We start from the raw sequence: 22427 nt of genomic DNA, 5'->3' as shown, positions 1-22427 counted from the left end.
ACTAGCTAGCTACCGCCTACAGGGAAACGTCATCTATCTATCGAGTTTCCTGCTCGAACAATAGGGATCCTCATCTACTCATTGATCAATAATTGCCAAATCGTAGGAAACCACACACACACACCCTTACACATGGTCGCGACCTAGGCCAATCAGTGTCTACGAGCGGCCGCACGTGATGTTTTTGTGCTCCGCCCCCTTCTCTCCCGTAACATAGCCGACTGCTCGCGCACTCGTCCGGCTACCATTCATTTCATTGCCAACACTAAATTATCAACCCTTCGCCGCGCACCTGTGCAACACCTCCCACCTCCCGTATTCAATTCCTCCCCCCTCCCTCACAATTTCACATTGCTTGTTGGGCGTGGCATACTCACCAAGTTCTCTTGATGCGGGCCGCTCGACTGCGTGCACCCCTCCAAGCGGCTCGCCACCTCCCCTCGTCTGGACTACGTCTGGACACTCGCCAACCGCGGGCGGGATACTTCTCAACCGGCTCCTGAGGGCCAATATCCGGATTGCGCTGTCCGGTCTTCTCGCAGTTCCGCGATGGTCCTGTAGTCCTCAAAAGGGGGCAGCGGCAGAGGGGGCCGCGCCGCCGGGCCTCCTCGCAACGGGAGTACTTGGAAAAATAAAAATAAAAGCGGACCTTAAACAGATCTCAGCAGTGCCTCCAACTTGTCGGGGGGTAAATTCTCCCGGGGCCGGCTGGGCCGTCCGCGGACCTCCGGGCAGGGAGGCCCCAACTCCTCCCGTATATCCCAAAGAGATAGAGTATGAGACACACGCAAGAAGCAAGGTGATTCTGCTGTTTATTAAACAAAACGGCAGGGATGGCCGAGGATCGTACGCGTCCGTCCTGACACTCTCTCAGCAGCGTGGGGCTCGCAGGCCCTTTTTACCTTAGCATGACGCGCTACTTGCGTCACCTTAGCAAAATTAGCAAAAAACCTATCGCCACTCTGGATTGGTTCCCCGAGTGGTAGGGTTAGTATAGCATACATATAGAGGACTTGGTTATTGGTTAAGGGTCAGTCAGGTGGTATACTTGGGTTGTCCCCTCAGTTTGATACATAAACATTGTTACATGAAGACCCCTGAGGATTGGTCAATGTTAATGGTGTCAGTGATAAGGGTCCCATGTTCTGATTGGTTCACCCGCGAGCCCCCCAGTCTGGGACCATCGCTGTTCCCAGCTCGCGGTGTACCTGTCATTTGCAACAATGTTTCACTATGGGTATGTGCAGACAATGTGAGGATTTATTCATAAGCAGGAAGGCCGACTACTCCCACCGTCGCAGATGTTCGTTGAGTCGCTTAATTGTATCTGCCTGTGTCTTGAGACGGGGGGATCCAGACGCCTTCTTCCTCCTGGGCTTGGCACCCTATCAAGTTCGGCTTGGTCACGTGAGGTGGGGACCGTGGTTGAGGCAGAATTCTGCACAATTAATATTGCATTTCTCACTGTGTGCCTGGCTTATCTTGCATGTGCGACCTTGGCGTCGGCTTGCGGAATGACAGTTTGCAACTTTGTGCCCTTGACTGTCTGCTTTCGCTGGGCTCATTCTGCAGGGTCAGCAACCGAACCCTTGCTCATTTAATGTTCATGGAAGCTTCTTGCTTGCGGCCTACTTGGGCCTGGTGCATATGTGGAACCATTTGATGCAGAGCGCTTTAGGTTATGGTATCATATTGTTCTATCCCTAGTATTGTGTCTTCGTTATATTTCTCATTATGGTACATGGTTTTAGAAGAAGCGTGAGCAAGCCTTTTTAGATAAGTTCATTATGAGTCTTGCGTTTCTGCATTTGAAAAGCCTATGTTGAAAATAATAAAGATGCACGTCCGTGGGTGTGTCCGTCGCCTACGTCATAGCACTGAGTATGTTCTTCGTGTGGATTGGTGTGGGAGTGTCCGGTGTGTATGTTGCACGAGTGTGCTGACCGTTAGCTAGGTCGTCATGGCATCTCTAACGATGTGTTCATTTGGTGCTGGATGGTTTAGTCGAGCTCATCCATGCCGCAGGTGTCGGCATGTGCAGGGCAGGCTGGTGGGCATGCGAGTGGGCACATCCGTATGTTCTTGTACCAGGGTATTTGGTCGTCTGGGAGATGGGCAAACTCCTCTCGTGGCGGGTTTCTGGGCCGTGATCCTCTAGGCCAGGGTTGAGAGGGGATTGGTGGGAGCCTTTTGTTCGCTTTTCCCACTTCAGAGGCCTATAGACTAGCACTTCCTGAAGATATATACAGCACATTAGTAACCCGGCGAGAGACAATCTGAATGCAACAAGCATTCTGATTGGCTCTCGCCAGGTCCCTACCCGGTCGGGAATTCCTCTGTCGGGATTCCACGGCCTTTGTCCCCGGCGGGGGGCGTGGCAACCGCTCGGCCAATGAGGAGGCTCGAGGCGGGCCATCCCCGCTCCGAGCCTCCCCGCGGCTGAGAGTCTGCCATCGCCCCCCGCCGGAGACTCGGTTAAGTCTTTTTTTTTTTTTAGTTTTTTAAATTCCCTTCCCTCCCTCCCACCCGCCCCCCCAACTTACCTTCTTGGTCCTGCGTTCCCAGCGCGTCCGCTCCCGATGGCCGCCATGGAAAGGGAAAACGGACTCTGTTTTCCCTTTCCATGGCGGCGGACATTTTCTTTTTTATTCCCCCGGTCATGCAATTTTTGCGGGCCGGGGTACTAATAGCAATAGAACTCTCGCGTCGGGGGTTCTATTGCTTAATTAGATGACTACTTTACTGGCGAGATTATTAAGTTTATTACGAAGCCTTATTATTTATTTATTTAATTGGTTATTAATGGGCTTAATACCCAGAGGTTTCTAAGCACGGACCCGGGGATTGAACATGTGTTTCTCCGCATCGTCTCACTTCCAAGGGAGCTATCCTCCCGAGTCTAATTAGGATCAGGTTAATGTGTGACTGTGCTTGTAAATGAAATGAAAATAGACCGTTATTGTTGTAGTACATTTTCTCTATACTGTTTTCAAGCCAATTCCTTCCATGATTATCGTGATAGTTGGGATAGGATGCCTGCAAAAGAGGTCTAGGGAGGGGTCCAGGCATGGATGAGGCTGCTAGGAAGGCAGAGCTGAGGCAGGGGGTCAGATCAAGAAAGTTCAGATTTCTACTGGCATCTGCAGGTTTTTTATTGCAAGGGGTGGGATGTAGGCTTTCAGAAGGGCTTCCAAACTCAGCTAGTTACTGCTTTGTGTGCAGGAAGGAGTCGAAGCAGAAAATACTTAACAGACCTGCGCCGATGTGTCGTGAAACATTGCTGTTGGTGTTGAGAAACACTGCTCTGTTGCAGTATATGTATTTTAAGGGCAATCACAACACTCCTGTAATGTTCTTGAATGAGTCGACACTGTCTGTCGCATCACGTATCCACAGCCAAGCAATTCATTGAAGAAACTGTGCATGGACTATTTTAAGATTTGACCCCTATTGCCTGATTCAAGTCGCAGCCAGTAGCAATGCGTGTCTTTTCCGAGACCAGCTACCTTGCCTTGTTCTGAGCTCTAGGATAGGCTCTCCTTTTACCAAATCCCAATGTAACAATCAGGTCCCTCCACAGTTCACAAAAGACATACTCAAGATTGTATGAGAAATGATTCAAAGATGTTTCCATGGTACCATTATGGGTATGAGGCAGGCACTGCTACTCTGCCAAAGACCTTATTGCTCAAGTGCTGACATTGGCACCTGCGCCCTGCACGGACTGATGCCTCTGAACAAGGAACAGGGCAGTGCATCGCCAAGTCAGCCAGGAAGGTGCGATGCACCTGCTGGCATTTCACAGGTGGAAACTCTTACTAAGTGACACAGATTGCGTGTAGCGGAGAAGGGAGTTTTGGCTATGGTTTGGGCCATGCAGAAACTTCAGGATATTTCACTGTATGAAGTTTCACATTCCAGACCAGGCACAAATTCCTAGGGGGTTCTACCTGCCTTCATAGACTTGTATTTAAAAGTTTGTATTTTGTTGCATTAATTCGACCAGATTTGTTTTTTAAATGGGAGATCCCCTCTAGCTACCCCTAACCTAGCCCCCACCCTCACCTGCTTACTCCCCAACCCCATTACCCCAACATATAGATATACATATGCATATGTAATTGGTCGATTTCAGCCAAAAGTGCACAAACAAACTGCTAACTTTTAAATAGAAGTCTATGGGCTTCATTACAAGTGTGCAGGTCCAGTAACAACGGTGCTGGTAATCCTACCGGCACCGTTGTTACCGGACCGGCACACTATGGGTCTGAAGGCGGGTGCCATCCCGCCCGCCAGGGTCAGACCTGGTAGGCGGAATGGCACCCGCCTGCAGAGTTTATAACGGTGCCAGTGCTTCCGTGGTCCCCGTTCTCATTGAGTCCTATGGGACTCCAGTGGGAATGGGAATTAACAATTTACTGGCGCCTGACTTCCCAGAACGCCGGGCCTGTAATCCCCCAGTGTTTCCGGGAAACCAGGCGCTGGTAAAATTCGCAAGTCCAGCGGCAACCTGCCAGTTTTACCAGCACGCTTACTGCCAGACTTGTAATGAGGCCCAATGAAAGCCTCCCGAATTAGATTCCTAAGGTGGATGGTATTTGGTCTGTAAACCAAATCCCAAACTCCTTCAAAAAGGATTGGCGTGCAGTAGCCACTCATTATCTCAGAAGAGTTACAATGACAAACTCCCACAAGTTGGGAAGAAGATGGGACCAGCGTCATTATCACAACAGGGCTCAAGTCGAGGGTACACGCAGTTGGACTGAGTCCGCTCACTGTTTTCAGAGGGTGGACTCAGTCCCCCCAGCTAAAATGATAAACACTTAACGTCCTCTTTTAATTTATGAACTAAAGCCGAACTCTGGGATCGAACGACAGTCCTCAGGTTTGCAGGCCAGACACTTCACCACTGCACTATAACCTTATAAAAATACCAAACGACTAAAGGTGAAATGTCCCATTTCGGTACTGCAAGTTCCAGGGAAAACATTTGTATTGATTCTTGGAGTTTAAAACATGCACACCTTTTAACGTTTTTAAAAACACTATTAGAAGAAAATATCCTCTCTTGGTTTTGTGTGCGTGTTGATTTTTTGAAAGACAAATGCCTTTCGTCCTGTGCAATTTGGGTGGTTAAGCAAAGCCAATTTAATGAAATGTGCATATTTCACCTTGATAGGCTAATTTCTGACTACGTCACATACCATTGCGTTTGTTGATGAGTCCCCCCACTTATATTTTTAGGACCCGACCCCTGGAAAGGAACATTTGCCACAGTCCTCTTCACTTTCAAGAAATGAGGATTCTATCTGCAAACGTTATTATGTCTAAGGGAAAAGATGAGACGTTTTTAAAGGGGTCAAAAATGTAGTTTTTTGTGCCCTGTCAGTATTGTGTAAGGAACGAACTACAAGATGGGGGGGGTCCAGCCAGCCCTACAGATAAGGGGAGTATTGGACACTTTTACTTCCTATAAATAGGCAAATACACCCAAAAAATAAAAACAGGGTGTAAAAATACTCCAAATTAAAAATGGGAAATGGACACATAGGATCTTGCGCCCCTGTTTCACCCAGACAGATCTATGGATGTGTTTGGAGCAGTAGTTCATGTGGTAGACAAAAAATAAATTATGGAAGAGTTCACAGTTATCTTTTAATGTGCGTTAAGGTACAAAGAAGTATTTTTCACCCAAAATCATGTGTTTTAGGGTTAAACATATATTTACTCATTTATTTATTTAATACTCCCATTGGAAACGGGACTCACGTTTTTACTCCCTTAAAATCATTATACTCCCAAGTTTCAAAAACAAGGAGTAAAATACTCCAACTTCAAAATCTTTTCTGGAGCACTGGGTCTAACCCCGTAACTCCCTTCTGTCGCAGAATGATCCCTACCTGTTATAGTAAACATCTTGATCATAGAAGCAAGGCACTGTAGAAGTTAAGAAAGCTTACCACTTTTGCCAATTTAAACAGCAGACAATTCGATCAATCAATGTACTTTATTGTTTCACTGGAAGCCATTACAATAATACCAATACTCCACCCTTATAAAATAAATATAAGACAAATACAACAGCATAATCGATTTTTTAATATTTTCCAAAAAACACATGCAACCTTATGTAACATTTGAAATTTCGATTTAGCTTCCATAAAACCTCCAACTTCAACACATATAATAGTAAGCGGAAGAGATACTGAACACTAGTCACACGGTCCCCTACGTCCAACATAGGTTTTTGATGTTTTTTTCCATGCCTTCCATATGACATGAAAACTGCATAAACAATGGAGGGACAAGCTGTGCTCTTGGACATTTCTGGACCTTATAACTCACGTCCAATATGAACTTATTTTATTAGGGGTTTTATCAATTGATCCCTGCTCCCGGGAACAATTTGCATAACAGAAAATGAATAAAAATGTTGTTCAATTTCCCATCACATCTATATAAACTGTCGTCAGGTTCTTTGCCTTGCCACTTAACCACCCTCGGCTGCAAGTGGAAGAGGACCATTCCAGAACCTGGCATACACAGAATACATTATATGAATTAACATTACTTCCAAATTTGGTTCAAAGCCTCTGGTTGTCTTAAGGTCTACGCTGAATGTCTCAAGTTAGCAAGTGACATACTCATTACTCTTGTCTCTACATACAATCAGAAACTATCCTTTGCCAGTCCATTATCAAAGTGGTCTCGAAATCCAGACAGTCTTGTAAGTGTGACAGCTGGACTTTTTCAAGCAAAGACTAAATATGCTGAAACCAAGGTAACCTCTGCCGACCTCTTACGTTCTGAAAATCCTGCACTTGATCTGCATCATAAATAGCTTGCCGAAGACTAGCCCAAACTCTGAGCCACAACAATAATTGGTGTGAGTGTCCCCTCACTTCTTCCGATGTTCAACCCCGGTTTTTCATGCAACTGGGCCGTTGAAGTGGACCTTGGAATGTTCAATAAGGACCCAGGAACCCATTTTCAGACACCCCAGGAGGCCAGACTCCTTCATGCTCTCAGGGATCTGCACCATACAAGGCAATACTGACTGCTTTGCGGTGGCAAGTGGCAAGAGGGTCTTCGAGGTAACGATTATAAAACTTCTGATGGAATTTCACACCAACGCCCTCCCGTTTGAAGTTTAATTCGTTTTTTAGCACCTGGTGGTCCACCCCCCCAATACCAAGAAATGAAAAGCCCACTAATCACACCGGGGCACTGCCTCTAGTCTCCACCTACCCACTAGGAACATATATCTAAGATGTTTCCAGGGACCCATATGCATGATCTTCATTTCAACCTATTTATTTTTAGGCCCCAATGGGTACAGTACTATTACACCATCATCAAAGAGGCAAGTCATACTCCTTTATTGTAGGACTAATACAACATATAAGTTCATGTGTATAGAGGTCCCCAACCAGGACCTTCCTGTGGCATCCTTCTCCAGCCTCAACTGACCCATTCCAACCTTCACGCCTACCGTCATTCCAGGATGGAATGAAAGCCCCCATTTAACTATATACACGTAGGGATACAAACATGTATCCAAGCAGCAATCCATAACTATATACATTGTGAACGCAGTCCTTTAATTATATAACACACACCCCGCTTTTCCACCACTGCTGCTAAACCATGCAGTGTTAACCTTAGGAGTCCTCCAATGTGCTCTTGGCGGTTCTACCTTTGTTTCATACCCTACCGTCTTTAGCTAAACTGCATTATACAGTACTTTCCTTCCCTTCTATGGCCCCCAAAACCTACTTTTCCCTTTGGCACTATGCCTGTATTTGTTATCAGAACTTCATCTCCTTCCATGATATAACTCCTTCTGACAGTCTTGATTCTGTCATATCTCTGCTTCATCTTGCCCACCATGCTTCCAATGACTCCCTTCAGTCTTTTCTCATCCCAATCGATGAATGATGTCCTTCCCAACCACAGACGAGGCACAATTGTATGAGGTTCCTCCTCCTCAAAACTTCAATTTGGACCAGCCCTGTGGTAGCACATGGTACCATCCTGTATGCACACACTCTCCTCTCAATAGCATTTCCCCAGAAAATGCTCGCCTGTTGGGACATCTTAATGCCTTGCATTAGGGTACAACTGAAGTGTTCTACCAGACCCCACCCCATTGGTTTCAGGGTGATAAAGAGTCGTCTTATGATGTGCTACACCAATACCTTCCAGAAATGTCTCCATAATCCTGGAAGTCAATTAAACGCCACTGTCAAGTATTTTCTTCTGGAACTCTTCCCTCTGGGGCATGCTGTCCAAAAAACAAACCACAGCTCTCGGTTCTGCCTCTAAAACAACCTCTAACTCCACCCATTTGGAATAGAGATCCATCAAGACAACAATATATTTCTTCCTACCCCTCTGACCAATGATAGGCCACAGCACATCAAGAGCAACAAATTCCCAGGGCACATCGGGCAACTTTAACAGCCTAATCAGCTGCATATAATTCTTCAGGGCTTTGTTTGCCTCACCACACAAAGCACACTTCTTAATCAGTGACTCGATCTCAGCGTCTAACCCCACCCACCAGTAATCACTCCTCAGCCTACCCTTTGTCTTGGCTCTTGGTCATCAAAATGACCCTCATGCCCTACCTCCAGCAGCCTGCACATCAGACCCGATGGCAGCGCTAACAGCCTAGCCTTGCACAGGAACTCCCATTTGAGACTTAACTCATCCTTGACCCTCTGGAAGATGCCTAGTCCATCATCAGAAGACCATCCTCTCTAATTGGTTTTCGCAAAGTTGATGATCCTGGCAGGCTCAGCATCTTTGCTTGAGGCCGCCTCCCACTCCCGCTCACTGACGGTGCCCTCACATACCAGAAAATCATCTTCTTCATTCTCATAATCAATCACCTTCCAGAACTGTAGTATCACTTTCCTTTTCAGCCCTGGAAAGAAAATCTGTGAGTACATTTTCCTTCCCAGAAACATGCTCCACAACGTAATCGAGTCGTTGCATAGAAGTGGCCCACCTAAGAATCCTGCGGGACACACAATCAAGCCCTTTACTCATAAACTCTCCCACAGTGCCTTGTGGTCAGTACACACTGTGAGATCCCTGGCCCACAGAAACGCTTTAAACTTCTTGACAACCCACACCACTCCAAGGGCTTCTACTTCAATTAAAGAGTATCGCACCTCCGCACCGTTCAACTTCTGTGATGCAAAAGCATCAACTCTCTCCGTCCCTCTGTGCCTCTGCATTACATCTGCTCCCAAACTAGAATCACTTGCATCTGTCATAACAGGTCTCACTTTCAGTGCCAAAGTTTTCTAAAGCTGGTGCACTCACAATAGCTTGTTTCCTGCCAGAAAACTGCTTATGATGTTCACTGGTGCAATAAAATAAAACACCCCTCATGCACAGTTCATTGATGTTCTTACACCTGGCTGCAATGTGCCTGACAAACTTTGAGTAGTATTCAATCATACCAAGAAATGACATAACTCCCTGTCTGTCCTTTGGAGGTTCCACATTCATTATAGCATCTACCAACTCGAGGCTACACGGAAATGGTACTTTTTCTTCTGACGGGTAAGTCCAACATGGGCCAGGACTTGTAATACCTTGGTGAGCCTTAAATCATGTTCCTCCAAGCTCACACCTGTAATACAAATGTCACCCTGGAAGTACAGGACACCCTTGATATCCCTCAACAGGTTGTGCATCACCTTTGAAAAAGAGAAACCTCTGAGACTAGGCCAAAAGGCATTCTCCTAAACCTGAATGTGCCCTCATGCATGACAAATGTGGTATAATACCTAGAATCTGGATGGAGGCTAACTTTGTGATATGCTGAGGTCAAATCAAGTGTGGTGAATACCCTAGAACCAGCAGTCATGATAACCAGCCCTCAAATTTTGGGAAGTGGAAACGTATCTACCACCACATATGTATTTAATGCCCTATGGTCCATACACAACCTTAGTTGTCCATTGGCTTTACGAACCACAGCCACAGGTGACACCCATTCAGAAACCTCAACAACCTCTATGGCACCCTCATGCTCTTACATCTTGATTTCCAAAGAAACCTCCTACCGAAGATTTATTGAGACACTCCTGGCCTGGCTACCATGGGCACAGCACCGTCCTTTAAATATATGCAATGTTGGAAACCCTTCAAGCAACCCAGAGATTCCTTGAACACTTCACTAAATTTGTCTTCAGAGTTTAAGTCTTCAAGCTGAGACAGAGCCGCCACATGTCCAGGTATCATCCCCATCGCCCGCTGTTCATACTAACCCAGTAAGCTCACACCTTTTTCACACATATATACACTGTCTGTGGTCGCTTTGCTCTTGCACTAAGTTTCACCTCTATAAAGCTTCTTATCCACACATAGTTGTCTATTATGGTATAGTCAGGACCCAAATTGATGAGCATTGGTACATCAATCCCATTCACATTCATCACAGCATGCAACTTCTCCCCTTGGTCTGTAACCCACTTGACTAACAGACCAACTAATACCCTCTGCCTCTACTCAAGCTGTATCTTCAATATCGATAAAACCATCAGATGATATGGTCATTTCTCAAACTCCACCCCATGAAAAGTTAACGCAACAGGGAGCAAAATGACCCATCCGCCCACATTTGAGCTAGTCAGCCTTAATAATACCAGGGCAGGAACCACAGTTGGCAAATTGGAATGTGCTTCCACACCTGAAACACTGCCTAACCCGTGCTCCCTTATTTTCTACAACTGTCTCCTTTTTGTTTCCCTCTCCTCTTTGATACCATGGCTGTCTCTTGATGGGTTTGAAATTGGTCCTTTTGCCTTCCTTTTGATTGCCTCCCCTAGCGCATAACTTTGTCAGGTACCAGTGATTCTTTCTTGTCTAATTATTTTACACACACCATCATGTGTTCCAATTTTTAAAATATTGTTTTAATTAAAAGAAAATTGATTTTATAACAGCATAAACAACAGAGAACTATATACAGCAGGCAGTGATATAAAGACACAATTAGAGCATCAAGGCATCTGGCCTACCACAATCCAAAAAAAGACAGAAGCAAGATGATAGGAAGGAGAGAGAAGAAGACAAGAGAACAAAAAAGGGGGGATACATAGGGCAATGAGGAAGAGAGCTAGTCATATAACCCATTAATTCTACCAGATATCTGCTTAACTTGAAAAGACACTCTTTCCCTGGTGGAAAAAATCATTGGTCGGCTGTCTAGCCATATCTCTAAAACTTTATCCAAACTTGGATCACCTTTAGTCCAACTCTCCTCTCTGATTTTGCTCTTGTGTACCTTTAGCATGAACCGGTCTCTCAAACGTTCTTTATGGAATTGTCTAAAGTTACACCTATTGGCTAATTTGGTCAGACCAGTGACGAAGTTTTCAATTGACTCATCCTTCGGTTGCTCCCTGGTACCAAAGTGGTACATTTTCCAAAATAATACTTGACTTTTTCTCAAAATATTTATCCATCTTTCAAAGTACTGTCTCATAGGCATTCAGCGATTCTCCACTGCCTGTTCTCCCCCGCCCCCATTTCCTGTGAGGGTAATACTCAACTCTGGGAGACTTTTCAGTATTCTTCTGCCTTCAAATCTTAGACTGTGCATGAGAATAGCACACCAACGAACAAAACAATGAAAGTAGGCCCATGAATGGGCAAAATGTAGTCCCGGAAGTCTTCTTTCCAGGTCTTGCATTTAACAGTTGGATCACCTTGGTTTGTCAAGAACTGAGGTGGCAAGCTACTCATGTTTCCTTTGAAATCCACACAGTAGCACAGTTGCTGGGTACGTCGGTACAGTCTACCAACTTCCTTGTATTATTTTGTACTATGAGACTCTTCCCGCCTTTTTTATAGGCATAGGAAAACATTATATTTATGTTTTGTAAGGGTGCAGAAGGAGGAGACTGACAGGCAGGTGCCATGATTGTTGGCATAAACATTTATTATACCAGAAAATAAAGAGAAAACCTAACTTGCCCTAACTCTAAGATGGGTTGCTCTGCCTTAACTAAAAACTAAGGGTGTCATCAGAATGTCAGTGCAAACCAACAGTCCACCATCCTGTGTCAAAAACTGTGCTTCTGTCCCTTGCACTAAATACTAAACTAAAAAGTAGTAGATCTTCTTGGTCTAGAAGAATGTCTTCCTTCTTCTGGACCACAGCCCATCGTTCTACATGGGGTGCAGAATCTTTGCTACAGGGAATGACTCCCTTCCCCAGGCCACAATTCCTTTTCCAGGCACAACACAAAGTTCCAATTGTTAATGCTAAACAGCAGTAAAGTTCTCAGTTCAAATTCATAAGGTAAAGTTCTGGCTCAAACATCAATATTCTATTATTCCCCATAGTTTGCTCACTATTGGGTTCTGGGGGATGTAGCCCATCTCCAGGAGTCTTATTCCCCAAGTTTTCACAATGTCAGAGTAATGTCTCCCTTCCGCTGGGCAAACACACTCAAAAGGCAAAGTTCAAAACAGTTCTCCTTGTCAGATAAAGGGAATCGCTTACTGTCCCAAGTTAGAATACAAAAAGGCAAAGTTCTACACAACCAGGGGGAATACTCCCTTCCCATGGTCTTCACTACCAGGATAATCATTCCCTACACCTGTCTTGAGTGTTGCATTTGTACCATCTTGTTTACTAGGAGAATGCCTCCCTTCTCCTAGTACCTTGCCAGTTCAACACAACCATGGGGAATGACTCCCGTGTCCTGATTTTGGTTACCAGGAGAATGACTCCCTCCTCCGGGTAACCTTTCAATTGACAGCACAGTTCCAGATCACCAGGGGGGAACAACTCCCTCCCCCCCGGGCCTCTATCTAGTTTTAGCTTCAAACACACAGTTCTTAGGTTTTCTTCTTTGATTGGGGTTCACTTGGTATCTTATCTTTACTAAGTACTGTGATGAGTAAGATGACTCGTGCGGTGTGCGGATTTTAGGTCCCAGACCCTGGTTTCTCTTGCCATTCAGTTTGGCCCACTTGGTTCACTCTCCTGCCAGTTGGGACCACAAGAAAGACACCCACTTCCTGGTTTGAGTCCTGGACCCCTGGTTCTCTCCTTTTTATGTGTTGCTCCCTTGGCTCACTCTCCCACCCTGTACAGATGTGAGGGAGATGCCCGGCTTCTCGGTGGGGGTCCTCCACCCCCTGTTTCTCTCCTTATTATGCTTGTCTCCCTCGGCTAGTCTTCTCACAAAGTACTGATGTGAGCGAGATAGCTCACTTCTCGTTCAGGTTCCCCAGGTCCTTCTCTGGTGGTCAGTGACTTCTGTGATTCCACTGGGCAGAGGAAGCACCATTCTACTGCAAATCTTTCTTGCCATCTGTGTCTCTACTGGGCTTTCCGATCAACCCTGTACCCAGGTACTGGGGTTGGATAGGTCCTGGGATCAGGTGTCCTCACAGGAGCACCAGCATTCTTTCTCATCAGCTGCTTGGGTCTGCGATTCTCTTCTCTGCTTGCAGCTTCCTGTGGCCGGACAACCAGACGATTCCTCAAGAAGGGCGTGGAGGTTGCCTGTTGTGTGACCTCCTCTGGACCTCCACGGCTGCCTGAATTGGTCTGCCGCTCTGGTCTGGTTCTTTTTTCTTTCATGTGATTTGAAACTCCCAGGTTCATTGCGGGCCGAAGGAGAAGGCAGCAAGTCCCTTTTCAGTGCCCTTTTTATTTCAGAAACTCAACCCTGACGCAGCGTCCACACCTGCAGTGAGAACTGACAAGTCCATTCTTACTCCTCCTAGGGGCCACCTCATCCCAGTACTAGGGCCAGGCAAATACATAGGGCTCTTAAGGATCTTCTTCATCCGAGTACTTTCAACTCAACAGATATTATACAAGTGCGTAGACTTAGACTGTTCATGGGAGTGGTCATTAACAGGGGTGTCAAATGACTCTCAGAGTGTGTATGGTATGGGTGGAAGGTGTACATACTGCATTCTTCCGAGATGTTCTCCCTTGTCCCCAGAGGGGAGAGGGGAGATCTCCTCCCCTGAGATCCTCCTGCTGAGTACCACCCCCACTCGGTCAATCGGGTCGTGGCCTCACTACCCGGGCCTCATGGGAAGAGGGTCCCTCCTGAGTAGAAGTGACAACATCTAGGGATTTGTCACAGTGTATATCAGGAAAATAAAATGACAGGAAAGTACCTCAAAATGTTCCTGAGATAGCAGGAACACTTTGGGTGCCAATGCGGTGCAACAGACAATGTCTTTGCTGAGATCGCCCTGTTAATGCAAGTATCTGTTCAATGTATAGCACCTCCTTCTGACAGTACTGTAACTTGACCTTGTACCCTTTGTCAGCTAGCACGGTCAGCATGTGAACTGAGTCCTCTCTACATTGGTCCTCTGTCCTGCTGCAGCTCAAAATGTCATCTACATACTGCAAAACGGTGCTCTCCATTTTTATGTTTCTCAAGTTCATCTGTATCACTCCGTTAAAGATAGATGGTGATTCACAGTACCCTTGTGGTAAATGATTGTGTTTCCACTTCTGATTTCTATACATACAGATGGTCAAGTTTTGGAGTCTGTGTGTACTGCCACTGATTAGAATGCATTCTTCAATCCAATGGCCGTGAAACAGGCAGCTTCCGGCAGAATGCTGCACAAAATTGTTGCTGGGTTTGCAACTAAAGGATACTCTTATTCTACGATGTGGTTAAGAGGCCTTAGATCCTGTATGAAACACCATGACCCAGTTGTTGCCTGGGGTACACTGCAGTGTTACATGGAGATTCTGATGGTACAAGAATGCCTCCCTCAATCAGTGCTGTGATTGTCTAGTAAATACCCTCATCTGCTTCTTTGGTTAGGGGATACTGCGTTACTCTTGGTAAAATTTCTCCTGGCTTCAGCTTGTTCTTCATTTCCTCTTTGCTCTTTATTCAACCTACCTCATATGGACTTGTGGTCTATAGGCTGCTAGGTACCTTGGCCATGATCCCTTCCGAAAATGCTGGTTGCGCCTCTGGTGCAAAGTGCCATTCTCTGTGGCACCTCCAGGGGTGGACTGGCCTATAGGGAACTCTGGAGATTTCCCGGTAGGCCTCTGCACCATGGGCCTCTTTTGTGTGGTATTTCTAAATTTTCCATAAGAAAAGCGTTGGCCTTTCTGAAAATGTGTAATATGGGGCCACTTTGATAATTATTTCCAGGGCCTCTTTTGGTTCTCAGTATTTATTTCCCGGGCCTCTTTTGCTTTCCAGTCCAACCCGGGGCACCTCTCTGTAGTGAATCTGTAACCAGTAGGTCACACTCATTTCAAATACCATCTCTATTTCCAGCCTCTCTTCCCTGAAAAGTTCTTCGTCTAACTGTTGTTAGCCTGCATCCCTCTGCCACTGCGATCACTGCTCTATTTCTATTGGCACTATTGTTCCCTCTGGCTTGCTCATTGGTGTTTCAGGCCTGAATAGGTATTCGTTTGGAACTCACCATATTTTCCCTGCAATGTCTGGAAGCCATGCAATGGCGATGTCAGTTCATACTGGAACATCTCTGGGTCCACTGCAGGCCCCTCTATACCGTGAGTCCACATTTTGCTTGGACAGTCTGTCTTACATGTGAATTCCTGGTGTAGAGTATATTATTCCTGTGTCTGTGAAAGAGATTGTCATGTTCAGTCTGCTCATAATGTCTCGTCCCAGAATGTTTACAGGTGTCTGTCGAGAGTAAAGCAAACGTAGTGATAGATCGTGATCTCCTATAGATAGTGAGATGTTGTCTGTAATAGGAACCACTTCCTGAGCCCCAGAGAATCCTTGAGTGTTCATGGCATCGCCTGACAATGTAAATGCTCCTTCCCTAATGCAGGACCTAGTGGCCCCGGTGTCACCTAGAAAGGAAAAAGTCTTGGCACCTATCACCACCCCAATGCGAGGTTCCTCCGCAGGGTTGAGTGTGATTGACAGGATGGGACACATCAAGTTTGTCTGTGGGCTGTCCTATTGAGGGTACAAGGATATCCCATTTCCTGTAAAAGGGTTGTTCCCTACCAAGGTCACTGCCCCCCCCATTGAAAGCTCCAGAATTAAAGTAATATATAAAGGAATATATTGCCACGTTATAATACTGCTGACTGGCAACCTGGATGCAGGTGCAATGGTGCCCCCTGAGTCTCAAAGACCCTTTCAACTGAAATGGTTGAAAGCCCCTGATGCCATCCCTGGAGGCTGCATCTGTTGCCCTTGTGGATGTGGACACCATGCATCAGAGTTCAACAGCAGCTCAGAGGTTAGTAAAGGGGTGCATTAGGCACACTTCAAAGCTGCTGGTTAAAGCTTCCACTTAACAATGTTCTGAGAAAGTGTAGGTGGACCTTCTATTCCTCATTCACTGATATCTTGGGACTTTTATCAGGGGCAAGAGGCAAAAACATCTTGGTCAGTGATGGAAGCTTTGTTTAAAACAAGCATTGGTAAAGCCAACAGATTGAGCTCTAGTTTAGGTTTGTGATAAGCATTTGCTAGACACTGATATTATGTTACTACCTGGCCGTAAGATTTCAACAGCTGAAAAATAGTGTGGTTACCTGGACATGTGATTGCAGTGATTTGCAAATGCCTATTTTTACATATACATAAGCCCCAACGGCTGGCTCTGTCAGTGCTTGTTTTAACCCCTTAAGTGCCAAGGACGAGTATGCTTGTCCTTTTTGCATAGACTTGCATAATAATCTGGCAGTTGCAGTGCAAGGAACAGATAAAAATCAAGTGTCTGAAGCTACACTTGGTTAAGACATATTTATTATCCCATTAGCAATTCACTGCTGCAATTAAGCCCTCTTAGCAGACTGCTTAGAAATAACTCTGGCAGGCTAAAGTTTGATGTTATGGCTTGAAAGCTTGAGCTCAAAAAGTTCCCACGAGGATGTGCTTTGGGTGGGGAGGGGCAGATAGTGGGTGGGAATGGCAATAGGGATTAGCATGGCCTTGGGTAGTCAATGGGTGGATAGACAACCCAACAACACCTACAGACATTGTGTCCCACCTATCTGTACTGTATTGCAATACTTTCAGCTTTTAGGTGGCGCTAGAACAAACTGATTAATTATAGAAAATTCAGCCCTTTAAAAAGTTGTTAGTGTGTGAAAGGTGGCAACCGAAGGTGGATTATTGGAATGTTCACCCATTGTGTCAAGCACAGACTGTGCAAGGTCAGAGGTCACACACGGGGTAGCCACAGACAGGAGCAGTAGCAAAATCCACTCAAGATAAATGGCCTTAAAATAGTGGGGGTAGCCATTGCCATAATCAATTCAAGTGAAGAACAGACTATCCAGTGTACATCTGGATGGTGCCATTGGCGTAATAACAAAAGGTGAGATGGCACCAGGTAGACTTGTACTCCAACTGTGTGATGGGAGTTCTTCCATCTTGGCACACAGGTTCCCACGTCTGGAGACTGCCTCCAGAAATCTTGCTCAAGTTTAGAACAAGTGCACAAAATTGTTCGTTTATATTGTAAGATGTACTTTCTGCGAGCCAGTATAGGTTAGCTTACCCTTGGCTACCAGCTGCAGATGTTAGAGTAATATCGAGCTAGCTATCATCATAACATCAACAATGGCTGGGAGTTTATATTTCCTTTTTATCCTAGCAACGAAAATCAGGCTTCTTTTAAAAGTGTGAGGAATATACTAGAGCCGTAGTGTAAAGCTAAACATACAGGCACATAACCAGCCGGGGGTTTCTACATATGCAAATATATGTGCTGGCTACATCACGCCGAATACCAGGAGTGGCTTTAAAGTGCGGGATTGGGATTCGAACCTGTGCTGCCCTGCGTTGTCTTGCTTCCAAAACAAATGCGTTGCCCCTGGGCTCAGTGGCGGCTGCTATCATGGGGCGGCCGGGCGCCGCCCCCCCAGAAAAGAAAGAGGAAGCTAAAAGAGATTCAATCAGAGAACTTCTCCGATTGAATCTCTTTTAGCTTAGAAAATGCCTGCATTTCCTTTGCCAACAGCGCGGGGGCGCTGTGGCAAGGTAATCGTGTACCAGGCCGGGCCGGCTTTAACAGCGGGGCGCGTCCCAATTTAGTAAATGTTTTTCTATAGTAGAGTGCGTGGAGCTCCTAGCCCCACGGACTCTACGTAGCCCCTTTAATTTGAAGTCTGGCGGGGCGCTCCAGGGGTGGCCCCGCCAGTATAAAATGTGCGCAAACAGCGCACTTAAATTCAGATTCCCTCCCCTGCCATGCAGCCAATGACATTACTGTATCTATGATGACTCACTGGCGGCGCAGGGTGTGTACGTGCGCCTGCGCCGCCTTCACACGTCTGTTTCTCTTTCTAATCCGACGTCGAGTGAACAACACACGACACGAGTGCTGCTGCACGGCGCCGCGGTAAGTACCCCATGATCCGGCCATCCCCATGTTTGTTTAACTTTTTTTTCTTCTCTGTTTGGGACCGGGGACTCGGGAGTGAGTGTTACACACTTACACTCCCCTCCCCGGGCCCAAACTATGTGGTCCACCACGGCCCAGGCCCAGTCAACACTGAACGACGTGGCCTACACGTCGTTCAGTGTTGCTGCCGAGCTGCGAGCCTTGGTGGTAGCGGGCCGCCCGCTACCACCAAGGCGAGGGCCGCCTGGCCCTGGCCTGGGCCTATTTGTTTTTTAACCCCGCTCCGTGCCCCAAGGGCCTTGCCTTGGCCAGTGCCTGCCCTTGGCCTTGCGCACCGGGCGCAAAGCCCAGGGCAGGCACTGGCAGGCGTGCGCTGCTGCTGCCCAACACAGCCGCGGCCCGCGACCACGCATCTGCTAATTGTGCCGTTTTATATTTTCGGCATTTGTTGGAAAAAAAATGCCGAAAATATAAAACGGCACAATTAGCAGATGCGTGGTCGCGGGCCGCGGCTGCGTTTGTGTAAACAGATTGTCATCATTCTGACTAACTAATTGGAGATAAACTTAATTGTTAATTTGACTTGGCGTGGGTAATAACGTGACAAATGCATGCTGGTGTGCTGCTTTTTCGACCTCTTCCAGTAAAGAGTGTATTACAATAAGAATGGCATCATATGCACGATACCGTGTGACTATAATGTAAAGCGGCAGCGAGCAATTTGTCAGAAATCATGGTAAACTGTTGATTTCAATGTATACCTTTTTATTGTCCTGTTATAATACATTTCCGGGAAACCCCTCTTTCACCCAACCCCCGGCTGGTAATGCTCGTCCCTCGTGTACCAAAGAAAAGATAAAAACCTGTTGTTTTATATTGGGTTAACATGCTGCGAGACAATGCAGTATGCTAAAAACCTGTTGCGGGTAACCATTATTTCCAAACTCATTCCTCACTCTAATTACAACACCAGGCCCGTTGTAGGGCACAGATAGGGGAAAGTGGTGCAGCAGGCCACGGGTTATATCTCTTCTGCCTGGGCTAACCCGTAGGCGCTCCCCTGACAGGGAGAGGAACTCCCGAGATCACTGCTGCCTCCCCAGAGCGCCGCTCCCTGTTGAAGCAACGCTCACACGCCCATGACGGCGAGTCCGACCAGGCACCCAATGAGATAGACACAGATTGGACACACTTGTGATGATGTTGCTAGTGGCAGTGTTGGAGAAGTCAGTGATCTATAGGTTGAGATCACTGATTGATATGAGCTGATTACTGAAGAATAGAGTTTTTGTCATACAAGCTGGACATTCCTCTAGGAAGATGCTGTTGGGCCCTGGGGTGGATTATTATTATTATTATTAATAATATTTCTTTTCGTGTATCGATCGATATTGTGTTCAACCCATAGACTAATGACCCCTTCAGAACATCATGTGGCTGTGGACACAATTCACACTAGTGGGTAACTACCTAGGGAGGCACTGACTTGACTATGGTGTATTTAGCATCTGCCCTTTGAGATATTCAGCCCTCGCACAGACCTCCTGCTTCTCTGTCTTCTAGCGGCCCAATGAGGCATACGGTTCTTATCATTTGCCCTCTGGATCTCTGCGCTCCTCTCTGATTCCTCCATTTACCTTTGGCTTTGGGATCAGAGCAGATGGCTGTGGCACCGCATATCTATTTGCAGGCAGACAAAGTGTGAGCCTGTGTTGTCGTGTTTGCAGGCTCAGATTGACTGATAGGGCATTAGGGCTATGGCCGAACCAAAAACACAAAATGCTGGAGTGGGCGAGTTTATGGGGCCAAAGTGGGCCACTTTTTTGGCCAATGTCGGCCAGTTTGTTGAGTTACCTCACTATGCGCCAAATAAGTTTGACCAGTGTTGCTGAATACATATTTTTTTAAATGCACAATTTGCATGACATTTTATCAAAAAATCTCCCCCTTGGGTACTATTCAAACAGTCTGTCACAAAAGGAATGGCTTGCCATTTGCAAATATGGGCCACTTTTTCATTGATGTCCGATACAATTGTATGGCCCAGTCTGACCCTGACTGTTTGTACAAATGGCACTGGCACTGGACGTGCAGTTGCCTGGGCACGCAGTTATCTTCCCCGTTTCCTCCCCCATTGTTTAGTTTACACCTGTTCTCATGGTGCTGTCTTCTAACCACTTTCCAACCTCGTCTCGATCCCTGAGTCCTGCTATAGTAGCACTCTTTCCCAGTGTCTTTCTGCCGGCTGCCTGGTCACTCTGCACCTTCCTCGGGCTGCAATGAGCAAGCGAGGTTCCGCTGATAGCGAGTTCCCGATGGTGTCGGCATCGGTTTCAAGTCACAGGGAAACTACGTCACACGGCTGGGCTGCAGATATTAAACGCATTAATTCAGAAGGTTTGGACACTTCCTCACAGGTCAGAATTCTCTGAATTTGACAAGAGGAAATCTTTTTAAAATGGCTCTAGGTTGTATCTAAAACATCACACACAGCTTGCTGGACTGCTGCCATTGCTACCGTGCTTAGAGGATGGACTACGGCATGGAGCGCGATATTACAATGCAATTTAATGTATTAAACCCCACATGTTTGTTTTGCGATCTTGCACTGCTGCTGTCAGGAGCAGGGCCTGTGGTTTGGTGACTGCAATGGGAGCATTTATCACGGATGCCCTTGAAAGCTCTGTGTGCAGCTGCCCATGCATTGCATGTTATCTGTGTGTGAGCGAGGTTTCCACTGCTGTTATTTGCACTGCATCTGTTGCCTATGCTAGGCAAGTTTGAACTTCAGCTGCCTGCGTTGTAAATGTTCCGTCTGCTCATGTTAAGCTTGCACTGTCACTGACTGTTTCCTGACCATGGACATCCTTCGATGCTCCTGCCACTGCTGAATTAGTTCACCGTGTGTGGGGGTAGCTTTCGGCATCTGTCCTGTGCGCGAGAGCAAGGTGTGCTCGTCTGATCCCGCGCCGTACCGGTTCGGTGTATGTGTGATGCTTTCGCTGCTATCGCGAATGCTGTCCCTGTTTTGTTTTTTAGTGTAACACTTATGTCAACTGCCCTCATTGTACTTGCTGTGTGTTTAAAGGCACCGTGCACTTCTTGCACGCTTGCTGTACCTGTTCGTTGCGTGTGAGAGGAAAGTTTGCTCTTGTCATCCTGTGCTGCACCTGTTGAATGTATGTGTGAAGCTTTCACTATTTTCGCCAACGCTGTCCCTGTTTTGTTTTTTAGTGTAATATGCGTTGCTGTATATTGTTTGCGTGTATGCTTGCTGTAGCTGTTCGGTGTGTTTCGGAGCAAGCACCCATTGCCTGAATGCTGGTACGGATTCTAAGTACATGCTTATCTGACTATATAATGAATTTCTTTATGCATACACCATAGTACCAGCTATTCTCAATACAAGCTGCTGTAAAATACACCATCACACTTGCACACGTAAGAATAGTGCACCACCATTAATATGTAAAACCGAATGCTTTTTTTCATATTTCGGTGGGTTTTTTGGACAGTAAATTTCACATTTTGTAGGCCATTTTCCAAAATTTTCGAGGGGGGAGAACCCCCCCGCACCACCCTTGGGTGGGTGGGCTCACGCGCTGCGCGCGCTCGCTACTAAATTCGCCCTGGAAAATTTACGCCCCACCAACTTTCAAACTCACCAGCCGCCACTGCCTGGGCTCAGGGCCGGCCTTAGTGGCAGCAGTGCCCTGGATGAATTGGAGCCACCCCACCCCACTCAACAGGGGGTCGGGCGAGGGGGCAGGATATGCCAAAAAATGTTTATACCTCCTCGCTCCGGCAGCTCGCAGGGAGCAGCTAATTACTGGAATAGGATGCTCATGCTAATGCATGGGCGCCACATTCCAATGCAAACCACCTCACTCCCGCGTGGTAATCATGTGAATCTGGTGCTGATTCAAACCTTGAGCACCCTATTGTTATTAAATGCTCCTGCCGCCGCGGGCACATTTATTAGCAAAAGGGTGCATGCCGTGCCTTCTCCTACTATGCTAGGCGTGGCGGGGGGCTAATGGCGCCCTTGAGGCATG

General features: G+C 46.6%; 1 protein-coding gene across 4 annotated transcripts in view; it reads left to right on the top strand.

The window, feature by feature from the left end:
* Nucleotides 1–22427, top strand: part of WDFY4 (WDFY family member 4) — a 1820746-nt gene that overhangs the window by 1693288 nt on the left and 105031 nt on the right. The gene's annotated exons all lie outside the window — the stretch shown is intronic.

This window comes from Ambystoma mexicanum, chromosome 8, assembly GCF_040938575.1.
Source record: "Ambystoma mexicanum isolate Mex_15411 chromosome 8, UKY_AmexF1_1, whole genome shotgun sequence".
Classification (NCBI taxonomy): domain Eukaryota; kingdom Metazoa; phylum Chordata; class Amphibia; order Caudata; family Ambystomatidae; genus Ambystoma; species Ambystoma mexicanum.
This window is presented reverse-complemented; position numbering and strand designations above follow the sequence as displayed.